Consider the following 16,055-nt stretch of genomic DNA (forward strand, 5'->3'; position numbering starts at 1 on the left):
CGTTTGTCGTAGATAGATTCGACGACGTGTTTTAATTTAAATTTAGCACCGACGTTGCAATTACAAAAAACGTTGCGCTCCTAAGAGAAAGTTCATGGTTTCCGAATTGCATAAAACCGACGATCGTTCCGGGTTCGAGAAAAAGCCCAATTTTTTAAGACATCTGTACGAACGTTTCGTCGCCATCCACGTATCTGTACAGCGCGCGAATTTGTCAAACGTTGGAAAAACGGTTGAACGTATCGAACCACAAACGAGAACCGACCGGGGGGAGGGGTTAACGAACTGGCGAGAGAGCGTTCGATTTATTTTTCTGTAACCGAAGGAATTTTCGAGTTTCGTGGCCGAATAGGTGTCTGTTGACCCGACGAAACGTTAGATTACCGAATCCGACGAAAAGTAGTCACACGTCAAATAATTCTGTTAAGCCGATAAGATATAAGAAGTCGATATCCCAACGACCTCTAAAAAGAGTAATCTCTCTCTTTTTTTTATTATCCGAATTTTTAATTAACCTTTAGGATATTATCGGCGATGATTAATCGACGAATTAACGTCATTAGCGAAATTTCACCAGTCGCAACTTGCACATTGTCCGTGTGTAATAAACTGCCTCGCGTAACAGTAATCGATTAGATAACAAAACGAGCGACGTTCTGTCCGTAGGTTCGATCGTATAAACAATTTTACATAAAACCGTGAAACTTTGTTCGCGTAGTAGAAATTTGTTCGTTACGTTTAATCTAATTTGTCATAGCATTCGCTGCGATATCGCGAGTCATAAATTAGTCATGGTAGATCCAATGATTGTCCAATTATGGCGAAGACAGTTTGGGCCTTTGCAAGATTCATCGCTCTATATAGTTGTCCAACTCGCCTACTTTTTTCCATTCCGTTGCGATGTTAATCGTAACGGATCGCTTTCAATTTGCACCGTTGTTTTTTACTTAAAAAGTCGAAACGATCTTTTCTCCCGAATCGTTTCTCTCTATAAAGTTCGTCGAGCGAGAGAAAGATCGAAATTTCTTGCTGCACTTGTATACACGTCGTAGTTTGCTCGACGATAAAATCACGGAGCGGCTGTTTCCAGACGTTAATCGTCGTTACTTAACGAACAGGTGCATAGGTGCCGCGTTTCTTCCCTTTCTTCCGTTTTCTTCCGCAAGAATCGGCAGGCGAGTTTGAAGAAGGACCCCTCCGAGAAACGATGCAGGTAGCCCACGTTTCAGGACGCCCACAAACCTGTTTTACCTGTTATATCCCGGTTGGCTTATGAGTACTACCGATTCTTACGCTTCATCTTTTCCTTCTATCTTCCTTTTCCCCTGTCTAAGGGATCCCACGAAAAGAGAGGCAGAGGGAGAAAGGGAGAGAGAGAGAGAGACAGACAGACAGACAGACAGAGAGAGAGAAAGAAAAGACGGAAACATGGAACTTATTAGTCAATTAAATCAGTCGACTCATCGTCGAACCGCGAACTATATTCAGGAAATTCCATATTGCGTGACGTTTGATTTATCGTAAAAAAGACGAGTTTGCCGATGGTGCATTTACAAAGTTTCAAACGTACCGCAAGGTGAATTCGAGGCGCAGGAGTCGACCATATTTTTGGAAATATCAAACGCGGTCGACAGAGGCAAGCGTTGGAGGAGGAACGAAGAAGAAAAAAGCGCTGTTTTCATAGTGTCAGCGGCTAAAATAGGAAATTGAAAAAAATTTTGACACAAATTTAAGCGGCGCGGATCCGAGGCCCGGCTATTCACGAACGTTTCTCTCGAAAAATATCGTGTCGGTGGTTCTTTTAGAACAAGATCCTTCGGAATTTGAGTCCAAGATTTAATAGGTCCCCGAGGTGGATAGTAGAAAGGAGCCGGTAACTTTTCAGGACGATCCTTTCTTCGATCGATCAGATGTAAGCGCAAGCAAGGAGGATTCCGAGGAGGAGTTCCATTGTGGATCATCGTTCTTTCAGAAGGAAGAAAGATTTTGACCCCGAGTCCTCGCTCGCACATACCTGTGCCATGATTAATGCTACGCCTCCTCGGAAACCTTTTTCGTTGCTTGACAACTGCCGGAAAATCCGGCTCGCCCGATAACATCGTCTTTAACTCTGTGCGTCGCATAAAAAGAAAAATCATTTACACCTTGATATTTCTACGCGAGATTACGCCGCCAGCCACAGGTATCGCGCGATATCTGCCGATATTTGGCAAAATCACGCGCGCGTCGTGTACGTCTTGCGATATATAAAATACCACGGTAAGATGAAACTTTCGAGGCAGAGTGAGAAAATGACAAATGGGGAAGGAGAATATAAATAGCGTATCGGAGGAGGCAGATTGGCGAGAGGGTCGTGCGTGTACATGGTAGAAAATCGGATCAATTGGCAGGGAAAACGAATTGCGAAGAGACTCGAGACGACTACCAAGACTGACTGACTCGGGCTTCGGACTCGATCGGGCCAAAGATGAAATTTCTTCTAGCTTTCGAACAAACGCACGATACACGTAACCCCGACGTAACGTCCGAACGACGTTTCAAGTCATTCTTTACAGACTGAAAGTCGCTTGGTTTTACAGGCTGGAAGGCTCGCTCGCAAACGTACGAAGTGACGTGCACGAAAGAATCGGTGGTTTTGAAAATACCCTTCGTTACAACAGCCGTTCAGAGTACACAGTTGAAACCAGACCGATCAGAATTCCGAGCGTTTCGCGTCTTGGGAAGAGGAATTTGCTTTGTCGCGGTTACGTCAACGCATCGGCCGAAGGAAGAAAGAAAGGGAGATCTTGCAGCCTCGAAGAATGCCGTGTAATGATGCTGCACATCCGGGAGGACGACTGAAACGACGTCGATCCCCTCCATCGTCCAAAGGTCCCTTCTCTTCTTCCTCTGTCTCTCCTTTCCTCCTCTTCTCCGTCTCATTTTCCTCTCCGCGCTTCCTACTTTATTCACGTCAATTATCGTCCTCGTTCTTCGCCTTTTCCGCGCACCCCTTTCCCTTTGTTTTCACTACTCTCCTCTTCTTTCTTCCCTCTTTCTTCCCTCTTTCTTCCTTCCTTCTTTCTTCTCACCTCTCGTTTCTTTTTCTCCATTTCTTCCGTCTTCCCACTTACAGTTTCGTTTCACTTCCACCTCTCCTTCGACTTTGATTTTTTCGATTCCGTTTTGTTCGACTTCGGTCGCCTCGTTTGTAACCTTTGTGTGCTTGTGTGTGTGCGCGCGTGCGTCGTACATTACAATACAGGATTAGACGGAGGTGAGAGACGCCGTGGCGTAATCGCTTAAGAACACAGAAGGAGAAGGTGGAAGAGCGGCTGTACGAGTGGAAAGAGAAGGAGAGCCGTGGATCAGAGGAGGAACTCGGTGAATCCCAGAGACTAGTTTCCATCATCCGTTCTCCCGTTTGTGGAGTAAGAACATTTACCATTCGAGTGCATCATACTCGCGGAATTAATGCTCGTTTAATCCGCTCGAACTCGTACATTTTTTAGACGATAAGGCTCGTAAGCTGGTTGCCCGCGAGGTTGTCCACGGTGCAATCGAAAAAGCAACAGATTTTACGTCCAACGATCATTGTTGTTACGGGGCCTACGATCTCGTCGTTCAATTAGACACGCTCCTAATGCCGATCGGTGTTAACCGCGTATGTACCCGCGTTTTTAGACCCCGAAGAGGATAGCTGTAACGCCGGAGAAACGTCGGACAGAAATTCCTGTTGGACGCAGCTTCTGCTGCAACAGCTGTCAAGCATGTACGACGATCGGACCTGTGAAAGCCTCGAGTCTCTCAACTAGATACAGTCCTCGGAAGATGCGCTCGTCGCGAGATCGCGTAATATTTCTTTTTATCGAATTATTTGAAATCTCCGACTCATCCATAAATAGGTCGTTTACGATCGGTAAACGTAACGTACGTCGCGGTATGGCGTCCCGGAAGATACCACGAACATCTTTGTCGCAAACGTTGGACGATATCAGCTACTAGATGTACCATGGTTTTTCGATTAAACGATATTTTGGACAAAGATATCGAACTTTCTCTATCGACCAGACAGGTTTTTATAATTTTCTGGCAAGATCGACGATATCCGATAGAACGTCGTTCGTAATCGCTCGCTATTTTAACACGTAGAGGCAATAACGTACGGATATCGCTTAAAGATCAATGTCGTTGTAACGTTCGTTCGTCCAACTTTTGTTCGTCCGATGAAAAATTAGATTCGCGCAAGAGAAATTTCTTTCTGTTTACGAACGCGATAACGCCTACCTATATAATACGCGATAAGGATATATCATTATTTTTTTGTATCTTGCGGGATTAATAATAGATATTCTCATCCTTGAAACGTTAAGAGTGTCATCACGTGTTACTGTATATTATACAAAGGACAATGTTAGTTGTTCTATATCGTTAACAAATTTCTTCTGCCTATACCGTTGTACGTAAATATTTCAAACAAATTTTTTTTTTTTTTTTGTAAATTTATCGCAAATCTATTAATTTATTGGCCATCGTACACGGCTCTTTCGATAGTCCTCGTATCAATTTCTTTTCGATGCATTTTTTAATCGTCTAGAAAAAGCTGTCGAGGCACTTGAATCGAAAGACGATTAATTTAAAAGATATTTTAACTGTAATCTTGCGAGGCTTATCGCGTAAAAGACAAGGAGAGATAAGACAGTAGTATTTTCACGTTTATGTTTCCCTTTTCTTTCGTACGCTCGACGATTCGATGAAATTAACATTGAAATATCTCGATTTCCGTAGGACTAAGTTCCGTAAAAGTTGAATCGCGTGGAATAACATATAATATATATATATAGAGAGAGAGGGAGTGTGAAAATTCGAGACATCGAAACGAAATCTAAGTGGGCGAATTACGCGAGACGACGATCGTCCGGACGTAAACGAGAGAGAAAACCGCGTCGATTAATTTTTATCGCGTCGATATTAATGTAGCCGATCCAAGGCGATCGATCCAAGATTCGAACAAAAGATACGAGTCGCGCTACCAAAACGAATCGGTATAGGCGATGAAATTGAGAAAATGGGTAGGCGCGTGCGCGTGCATTTAAACGAGCAAAAGGTACACGGAATTAGATAATCGTACAAACGTGGCAACTTAGTATGTACGATGTTTCGAAACCTTTTTCCCTTCCTCTGTCTCTCGCTCTCCCCCTCCGCAGCTTCGCTCGCTCCTTCTTCTTCGTAGATCGCTCGCTCTCTCTTGGCCTTTCTTTCTGCGGTCTCCCGCGATTTCTAATTGGGCAACGCAATTTCCTTCCTTCGACTCACAGGAGGAATTCCTCGATTGCGCCAACGCCAACGTGGATTACTAAACTTTTCTCTCCTCGTCTGTCTTTCCCGTCCTGCGCGTCAGGGCTTCTTAAACCGCGGGCTATTCCCATATGGGATCGCGTAACGGAATCACGAGGCCGTGAAAATTTTTCCAACTGCCACGAGCCGATCAAACGAAGAACCTCGATCGCCCGTCCTTAAACGACCCGGAAGAACTCACCGAACTTTTTCTCGACTCAGACTCGTACACGCTCGTGGCATTTCGTATTACGCGTCGTTGTCGCGTTTGATCGTCGCGTCAAATGTTCGGTCAACGTCGAACTCCTCCTGCAAAAGTATCAAATTATCGGTTAAACGCGGTACGAGTTGCGGAATGTCGTTGTCTCTGTCGCGCAAAAAACGCGCAACTCATGGGACAACTTTTACGCTATAAAATTATTAAAACCACCAGGCCGCACGTTCTTTTTAGTCTCGTTGGTTTGTCCGGCAGGAAACTTGCAAACCACGTGGCTGAAAATGAGATCGATAAAGGTGGAAATACTAAATGTAAAGAAAGTTACTCGTGGCAGACGTTTTAGCGTTACTTTTGTCCGTCCATCGATATCACGGCCAAGCGGCAAACTCGTATCACAGGCGAAACTTTGAAGTTTACTTCCTTCTTTTCTTTTTCTTTTTTTTCGGACAACGACGAGAGAAACGTCGAAGATACGGACAGTCTCGAGGTAGAAGGCCGCGAGTAGGAATAAAATGGAATTCGAAATACCAACGCAGAGCCGAATTTTCTCGACGAGCAAAACACGGTTAATGGAGATTTTCCCGGTTTCCCGATCTTTGTGATTTTGATCGGTAGGGTTCCGCGTAAAAGGAAATGGTAACAAGTGGTAACGTTATAAATATAGCAAAGGATCGTTTAAATTTAAACTTCTTTCGTTTATTATCGATCGATGTTTTATTCGTACGCTTGTTTTATGTATCTTTCTATGTATACGACTGGCGTTACGCAAAATTTTCCCGGGCAAAATGGGGTCGCGAATGGGGAAAGTTTAGGAAGCGCCGTCCTAAACGAAGGTACGCGCTATCTTAGTACCGCGGGCAAATTGCTCTGATTCTCATTGCGCTGTGTACGTACGAAGCGGCGAAGCCTCTTTGCATCCTCTTCGGCGCTCGCTTTCGTAACTCGCCTGTTTGCGTATATTTGTGGCCTTTACCTCCAACGTTTATCCGATTTATCCGTTCTGTGTCGAACGGTAGCGCGTCGATAGGAATTTTAATCAGTGAAATTTTTATCTCACGATATCGTGTGCTCGACCGTCGAATAACATCGTTTCCCGGCGACTTTTCTCCGTCGAAATTATTTACCACAAAAAATATACCTGCGGTTATCGTCGAACGAAGAAACAATTTCTCGATCGAGAGGAAAGAAGCGTTTTCGAAAAACGTTCGAGTATATCGTTCGATCGTCTTTTACAATACCGAGAGAAACGTTTTTCTTCTTGTTCTTTCAGTTACGAATCGTTGTGTCGAGGCGCGACGAATTTCTAAGAACGTAGCGGCGAAGCACGCTTTCACGTTGTTCCGCGACAATTCCAAAAGTTGTAATCTTATCGGTGCATCGAGCAGCCGTCAAAAATTTCAATCCATCGTCCACGAGAGTGAAGATCAGCAGCCAAGATAGAGCCGGATAAATCCGGATAGCGTAAAGAAAACTAAAAGGTAAAAGCAAAGCGTTTAAACGAAGCTGGGAATATAAGAAAGACGAACGAATTTAGCGGTTGGATTTTGCATCGAAGCGCTAGGCAAGGATGACTTCCGGTCTGTTGCTATCCTACGTACCGATCTGCCATTACGTTGTCCGATTAAACGAGATTATATCACGTTTATCGTTTGCCGTGCGCTAGCGTAACAGGAACGACCAAGACGAGAAATTGCGACTGTCGGGCAGCGACAGTTTGGCCGAGAGGTGGAAGAAGCGGAGGGAGGGAGCGATAATTCTCGCAATAGCCGCGATCGATCGAAACCGATTTGGTTGCGGACACGCGACTAGAATATCTTCGCCTCGTGATTCGAGTGTCCTGCATAATTGAGTGCATTCCTCGGCCACGCGGATTCCGCTTTGCGTCGACACGGATTCCGTCTGCTGCCGATAATCGTGCGAACATCGCGCGCTTACTCACCTTCGACGCGCGACAAAAACGCATTCCTGCTCGTTAACCGCTCCCACGACGACGAATAGCGACAACGAGAATAAAGTAAAAACGCGTCCGCGGTCCGCTTACGAGCCGCACGAACCATCGACACGATCGCGAAAAAGATAATCTTTCTCGAAAACAAGGTGTTTTCGTTTCGCTCGATTCGCCCTCGATATTGGGATTATTCGCGTACGAGGAAACACGTTGTTCCTACCGAGTAATCGATCACGTTGACTCGCTTTGATCGATCGGCCAACCCTATCTATCGAGACGTATCGTACCGATTAATTATTTCGAATTACGAAACGGGCAAAACAAATTTTACTCGCTTCGAAATCGTGCCGCGGTCGAGACTGCAATTTCGATAAGCATCGTTGATCGTCCGATAGCTCGATAAAGCTACCACCGATTACGTAACATCGATTTACTTATTTCGCTTCCGTCCAGATAAATATTATTCCAGCCATTCGTCGTATCGTCTTAATCGGTACATCGCACGCTTTTACGTACTTGCGAGAAATTGGAAAGCGCGGGGAACGCGCCTATCGCGAATGCTCTGCTGTTTACGGTGTAAGCCGGTCTCCCCGTATGAAATTTCCTATTCGCCGTCTTTTTCAACCCAATGGGATTTTTTATTTTCTCCGATAGGAACGTTGGATCGGCGGATGAAACGCCTGCGATACTCTTCTTCTACGCGGTGCAGGCGCACGATACGTCTTTCGATGTATTTTCCCCGAAAACAGAATTTATTTTTCCGGCGAAAAAATTGGATCGCGCGTTTACTTCGATTTACTTGGAAACGCGATTCGACCCGCTGTCGATCGTTCGCTCCCACTCGGTCCGGAATTAGCCGAGTTCAAGCATACTGGCCAAATTTTCAAACCGAATTTTCAAACCGAATTTTCTCGGAAACGGAAGGTCGCGCGAAAAAACGTTCTTCTTCCTTTTCGACTTATCTTTGCGCGTAGAACGGCGCGCGAGTGGCGGCACACCGTGCAGAAACTTGGCGTATCTCGATGGAATCGAATACTTTTCCCTGCGTAAACCGGATCGCGCGAAACAACTTGGAACGCGTTAAAGGCCAACGTTGTTGCGTCAACAACGCGAGCTTTCCTTTGTTCGATTCGCCTTATCGAATCGTTCCGTCTTCCTCTCGGTTGTCGTTTCGTCGAAATCGTCGCCGGATCCTTTGCTCGAATCGCGCCGATCTATCGCGCTAAATATCGATCGCTTTAATTACTCGGCACGCTGCACGGCGAACGGAGCGCGGTCGTCGGCTGCTGCGACGAACGAAAATAAGCTTGGAATTTCCGCAAGAACCTGTACGCGTACCCTCGTAGGATTTCGGGTGGGCAGATAACAGCTTGGACCGATAGATGAACGATACGGGCGAACAGGTTGAGACAAAGACTGGCGATAGAGTGGTGAGACGTTGCGAGGTGGTGGGCTGGCAAGGTGAGAGGCAGGGGAAGGGGCAGCGAACTAGAGACTAGAATCGAGTATTAATAGACTCGGGTGGCTGGAAGCCGGAACTGAAGAGCGCACCTCCTTCTAGTCGAGTCGCTCGTTCGAGTTATTCGAGCCGAGAAAGAGGGATATAGAGACAGAGAGGCGGTCGGAGAGCGTGCAGAGAGAGAAAGGGAGAGAGAGAGAGAGAGAAACGGGCGGAAAGAAAGAGGGACAGGTAGAGAGAGAGAGAGAGCGAGAGAGCGAGACAGAGGAGAGGAGAGGAGAGGAGAGGAGAGGGAGAGAGAGAGGGAGCGAGATATTGGCTTATTTATAAACGCAAGATAAAGCGTGGCAGTGCCGTGAGAGGAAGCCGTTCGAGCATGGCTCCCACGCTTCTAGATACGCATTACGTATGCGCCTTAGCCTTTCGACTCTCCTACGTCGCGCAACCGCCCAAATCGACGACCATGGAACCATCGTTGTCCGCTGGGATGCACGCGGTCTATCGTACACGCGGGGATCTCCGATCGTAGACCGAACGCGTAAACTACGTCAGCGCGCGAATATTCCGACACCTTGGAAACGCCGACGAACACGCGTAGCACGCGCTTGGAACAGGGTTGCGATCCTGCCGCCGACGGATCTTACGTTTTCACGGATATCGTTCGAGTATACGCGGCTTTGAAATATTTGGCTGCAAGGTTTCGGCGCTTCTTACGCTTCGTCCATTCGCCACCTCGTTCTCGCCGGGAAAATTTACCGCCGGTTATGTACGCAAAGTATTATTAATATACGGATAGAGGACATTGGTATATCGAGCGATGGAAAAAAATGCCCGGTGCAGATCGACGCATCGGCGTTGCTCGCGTGCCTCTAACGGGCCCGCCGTGTCTTCCCAAGCCACGTGAAAAGCCATGCATACACCGAGAAATCCAACTTATAGATAATACGCGATACCGTACCGTTGCAACCGGTACTTTTCACTCGGTACTCGTTTCGAACTCGTGCTTTCCCGCGTGCCGCTTTACCTCGAGACAGTCGCGTAGCCGAGCCACGCGTTTCGCCCTCCTATCTATAAGCGAACGTCCTTTGTTTCCAGTTTCTCGCTACCGGAACAATTTCATCGATCCGTTTCCTCGCCGAGATTCCTCCTTCTTTTCGCGTGGAAGCGATATTATTTAGCCGCTCGCGAGAGACCATCGTGCCGCTCTAAAGGCCGCTATAGGAACGTTTATAAGTAGGTCTCGTGTCGTGACATCCAGTGGCCTCGCACGAAACCTGGTCTCGGGGCACGCCTCGAGGAACATCTCGCCGCGTACAGCGTACGGCATGCTTGTGACGCGTCATTCTCCTTCTCTTTTCCGGCCTCTTCGCGTTATGCAAACGCGGCCTTTCGTTACACTTTGTCCAAATCTCGCTTCCATCGATCGTCGAAACTTCCGTTGCTCCTTCGGGCTAGGCGTTTCGTCCTATGTATTTGCGTGCTCGATACGATCGAATTTGGTCGGCGAAACTCAAAGTTTATGAGGAAGAAGGAAAGAAGAAAAGAAAGAAAAAAAAAAAGAGAGAGAGAGAAGAAAAGAACGTGACGCCTCTTGTTGTTGGTTGGCACGAGCGACGTTACAACGAACGACGGGCGAAGAAATACGCGGCTAGGTTGGAGATTCGGAGATCGGTTCGGTCGACAAAGAGGCAGAAATTTGAAATTCGTTAGCGAGTTTGCTGGCAATCGGCCGAAATTTCGGACGAGTAAGCGTGGAAGAAAGCCGGGCGTAGGATTTCCTCGGAATCAGAGGAAGAGGTCGAGCTGACGGATACGCCGGGCGAAAATAGAGTCGACCTCGCATAGACGCGTCTCTAGACACGAGGATAGACGCTAGGAATTCGAGTCGCTCCGTAACACGTTCTCGCGAGAATCGATATAAATACGACGACGGTATACCGAATTAACGCGCTACGTGGGACACAGGCAAATTTTATAGATCCGTCGCGAAACCGTTAAACTATCCGTCGAAACTTTTCTTCTTTTCGCGCAAATGGAAAGTCGGCGGCGATGCCGATCGACCGACGATTCCACGCCTCGTACCCATAGAGTACCCGAGAGCTTCTGCGATCGAGCTTCGCGAGTTTCGTCGATGCGACGCGAAACGAAAGTTCAAAGTTCGGACAGCGTGGAACCTTTATCGATGGCCGCGTCGTACGATCATCCGCGGACACGGATATATATTACGACAGGCGTAAACGAGAAAGCGAAACGCCGGAGTTGTACGGAGGCTAAGAGCGGCAGCTAGATTTGCGAAGAAGAAACGTCGGAAAGGTTGGGAACCGGCGAGATGGAGGAAGAGGAGAACCGAGCGGAACTGAGGTCCGCGGAGCTTCCTTTCCTTCGGACATGCCTCGCTGCTTCTTCGTCCTATCCCACAGATTACCAACAGCTTCGCTCTCTCTCTCTCTCTCTTTCCCTCTTTCCTCGGCTATCTCTGTTATCCGCGTTCGTCTCTGTCCCGAACGCGACGATACGGCAACCACGACAATGCCGATCGCTATTATAACCGTCTCGGCCTCCAGAGTAGGAACTACGTTCGACGCACCTACTTCCTGGACGATCGTCCAGCCGACAGACGGTTCTTCTCCTCGTCGGTTACGACCTCGCCGATCACCGTCGCCTTTTCTTTCTAATCCAACGGTTTCTTCGCAGCCGTTCCACGTATTTGCAGAGTAGGTTGGCTATCTCGCGCGCGTTTCCTCGTAACCAACGTGTACTATCCGTCCATATCGTCCAGAAGACTGTACTTGGACGTATAACAAAGTACGAGTTTCAAAGAGATATATCCGTATATACCAGAAACGTAGATACGCCCTACTGTACGCACCACGATGGACAAGCAACGATTAATAAGACAGGGTTAAGCAAAAATGGGAACCCAGCCACCTCCTCGAGTAAATAAATTACCACTATCCTTGTTATTCGTCGACGTCGACGTTTCTTCCATTTCGTCGTAACGTCTTCGTGACTGAGACGACGTCGTTACGATCATCGTTATTATTATTATATTAATGTTAACACGTAGCCGAGAAGAGGGAGAAATTGGACAGGAGGGACGAGGAACGACAGCGGCACCAGCCTGGCAGCAGGAATTATCGGCCGTTTTCTCTCTCGAAGGTGTCTCGAGCACGTGGCTACGTAGGCGTGTATCGATATATCAGGCAGATATATATCGCGACTGGAAAAGCTCGATGACCTAATCGAAACAGAATAGGCGAGTCAACCGTCGAGATTCTTTCCTCCCTGCCATCTATCGTTTCTGCTAGATCCTTGATAAATATCGCCGCCGCGTAAATTTATCGTTTGTTTACGACACGCGGCTTCCTAAACCGTGGGCCGCGTAGCGGAATTACGACGCCGTGAAAATTCTGCCAACTGCCGCGCACGATGACAACGCGCGAAACTCCGTTTCGTTCGTGGTCGATCGACGCGTTATCGGTAATATTGGCTCGGCGAACGATAAAAGCAAAGCAAAGAAGCTGGCCCGCGAAACGTTTACGGAGCGATCGCGCGCCCAAGAATTAGATTCGTTATTGGCTGCGCGACCTCCTCTCCTCGAGTTCCTCTACTCCGGATAATTAGATAACAGCAGGAAACCGCTACGGGTTGCATAATATCGATGTTGCGCAATCGATACCTTCACCTTATGCGCGGCTTACGTCGTCTCGCCGAGTGAAAATCACGAAGAGAGTGTGTGTACGCGATGGTAGATGCGATTGGAGGGGAGACGGTGGACGGAGAAAGAGGAGCGACGGCGTTCGTAGAAAATCGAACGGCTTTTGCAAAAATCCTGCAGGCGCGATTCTGCTGCGACGCGTCTACTTTCGATATCTAAATTTCCTACGAACGCGCGAGAAACCAGTGGAAACGAATGGGAAGAGCAAGGCGATAACGTTTCGGGTACGCTTCCGTTTTGCAGGATCCACGTGACTATCCTACGCGGTGGATGAGAGAGACGTCGATCGGAAGGATTGGAAATCGATAGGAAAGAGAAGAAGGGTGGAAAAAGGGGAAGGGGAAGGGGAAGGAAAAGATTGGAAAAGGTAAGCAGGTAGGCAGCAGAGTGTTGCGGCATGCTCGAGCGAGCGTGATAGGTGATGTCATGGTGGGTAAACTGCTGCAGGACACGCTAGGACCCTCTCCACTCGAGAAACCTGTAGCAATTGGGCCGAGCTGTACGGTATCGTTTATACGCTCCAACATGGAGCATCGAATATCCGATATCGATCATCGGCGGCATTACGTAAAACGGATAAAAACAAAGTGCGATTTTGCAACAACGGTAGCGGCGTGGCAAGGGCTTGCGTCGAACGCTACACGGCCAGACACCGGTCTACGGTAATTACGGCGTGCGCGATTCCGTCCGATAAAACGGTAACGTACACCGTCTTCGTACAGACGCGAACGAAGACGCGAACAGTTCAGCTACCTGGAAATACCAAATTTCCCTGGTTCTCGGAAACGGGCCATCGTACGGGCCAGGATAAAGCGAACAGACCAAGTAGGATACAAGCGTGTGCTTTACCGCGGCGTGTCCGCCAGTACGCTGCGTACGAAATTGCACGTTTAAATGGAAACTCGCGTTTTTATATAATTGACGCGATGAAATTACAGCGCGTAGACGCGACGAAGAACTCGAGGACGTCGGAAGAAACGGAAGAAAAGAAGAGGAAGACGCGCAACCTCGTGGTGGAAGGAAGGGGACCAACTGGAACTCGACGCACGAGTTGGAAAAGGTTGCCGCGACGCGGCGCGGCCGAAGCGGCGGAGAAAGTCCGCTTCCGGCTGAACGCGTTTTAAGGCGTTTTAAGGCGTTTTAAGGCGTTTCAAGGCGTACTCGGACACCGGCGTCGTTTACGCGCCCAACGCGATTATATAATCGTTTACGTTGCGAGAAGTAACACTCCGGTTATGACGATCCACCTTATGCCGCTAACCCAATTCCCTGGCTGGTCCGCCGCCTCCCCTCCTCGCTCCTGTCGCTTTTCTACCTCCGCGACTCGCCGTAACCGTCGCCTCGTCGTTTCTAGCTGCGCTGCTCTAGCCGCGCTACTCCAACTGCGCCAACGAGCAAAATCCAGCAACGAGAAGCATCGTCGTCCACGTACCGTGCACCCTGGACCGCTGTACTCGCCGCTCGTATCGGAGTTTTCTTCCGCAACTACGAATATCCGAACGATATTCGACAAATTCTTCTCGGAAACTTCGTAATTTCGTTCGTCCGATTACGTGGCGAAGGTCGAGCTACTTCGAAGATTCGTCGGAAAAGCAATAGCAAAGAGTGGAAAGTAGATGGCGGGGGAAGATGGCGCGAATTACGCGGATTTCTTCGTTTAATCGAGGTGTACGAGGGACAGGTTGTTGGACGGCGAGTTAAAGAGAGCGAAGAAGGGGTCGAGGAACGTAGAGGGAAAGGCGATCGTCCCCCCGACCACGCACGAAAAATCACCAGACTTCCTGCGACGACAAAATCGTTATCGTTCGCTGGCCGTAATTAGTTTCGCCAAGCCTTCGGTTCCCACGAGCAACGATTAAACGCTTTAATAATTCTCCCATTTTGCCATCTTTCTTAAAAAAAACGGAAAAACTCGCACGACCGAGCAAATACGTAAAAACGTACGCGTCAAGGAAATTCAATTCTTTTCTTCCTCCTCGAGTATCAAGTTATTTTTCCACTTGTCTCTGACAAGTCTTTTTAGCATGGAGTTTCGCGTTAACGATCTTCGATCAGCTTCGAATCTCTTTCGAGGGGCTGCTATTCGCGTTATTCGCGTTATTCGCGTTATTCCGTTTGGAAATTATTATAAATAAATCTCCTTTACTCGCGCTCCAGTCCCGCCATTTCTACACTTTTTACTTAACATTTATTTCGCTATTGTTGTTCGCCGGATTCGCCCGTTCGTTCCACTTGTTCTTTGCACGTTTGTAACGATAATACGCGTAATCGTTCCGCGCTGCAAAATGGAGCCCGGTCGAATAAATATTTCCGGCGGAGCGCACGCGAAATTCACCTTTGTGATCGCGAGATAAAATTTGATGTCGTAATCGTTAAACCGAGATCGTTAAAACCTTTGAACGATTTAAGATATCAACTTCTATTAATCCGCTTTTGGAGAAACTTTTCGGTGAAACCAGTTATGCAAATCGCGATTCGTCGAGTGGGAAATACGCCGTGCTATAAATTAATCCGTTTCGTTAAATTACCTTCCTTCGTACGTCACTTTCTCGACTTTATAATAAATGCACCGAAAATGCACCGAGAAGCAACAACCCCTTGCGTGTAATTCGGTTTGTGCGTTAACCGAGTCGACCTTGCGTTGTTAAAGTATCGTCGACCGATCGGATCGAGTGGGTCTCGTATTGTCCGATCGACCTAACGCGTTAGAAATGACGGAAGAGAAAGGGGGGGGGGGAGAGAGAGAGAGAACTTGTACGACGATACAAGACAGAAGTGGCAAAGCGGTAAGTCGGTAGGCGGACTAGGCTCGCGTTAGAATAATAGCGTTATTAGAACTAGAAACCATGCGACTTGGAAGGCATTCGTGTTATTCGCCTTTCACCGGTACCGCGGCTTAATGCTCTTCAGGGCCGACCTCTTCGAGAACCTCCGCGTTTCTTGTTCGATCGTTTCTTTCGATTCCTATATACACGGCTTCCTGCTCGCCGTCAATCTCTCTCTCTCTCTCTCTCTCTCTCTCTCTCTCTTTTATTCTTGATCCTATTCATTGGGAAAAATCGCCTCCACGCGTTTATCGCGCCTCGGAATAATAATCGCCAGTGCTCGCAACGTCGTTGGCAGACGGAAGACGAGCTGGAATTTTATGGAGCGCGGTTTCGATCCGCTCCACGTAGATTGCCAGGGTATGGCAGCGGAGAATCTCGAAGGAAGGTGTGGCAAACGAGGAGAAGCACGAGGAGCTCGGCAGGGGTTAGCTAGCTGGCTGGGAGGCATTTCATTTCCTCGGCGACTTCCGGCAAACGCGACGCTTCCGCCATATCGGGGCCGCCGCCGTCGCTGCCGCCACCGACGCCGACGTCGACGTCGCTTCGTCTTCCTGCGCTCCCTGCTTCCG

Source organism: Bombus flavifrons, chromosome 17 (assembly GCF_040668555.2).
Source record: "Bombus flavifrons isolate JBK064 chromosome 17, iyBomFlav1_principal, whole genome shotgun sequence".
Classification (NCBI taxonomy): Eukaryota; Metazoa; Arthropoda; class Insecta; order Hymenoptera; family Apidae; genus Bombus; species Bombus flavifrons.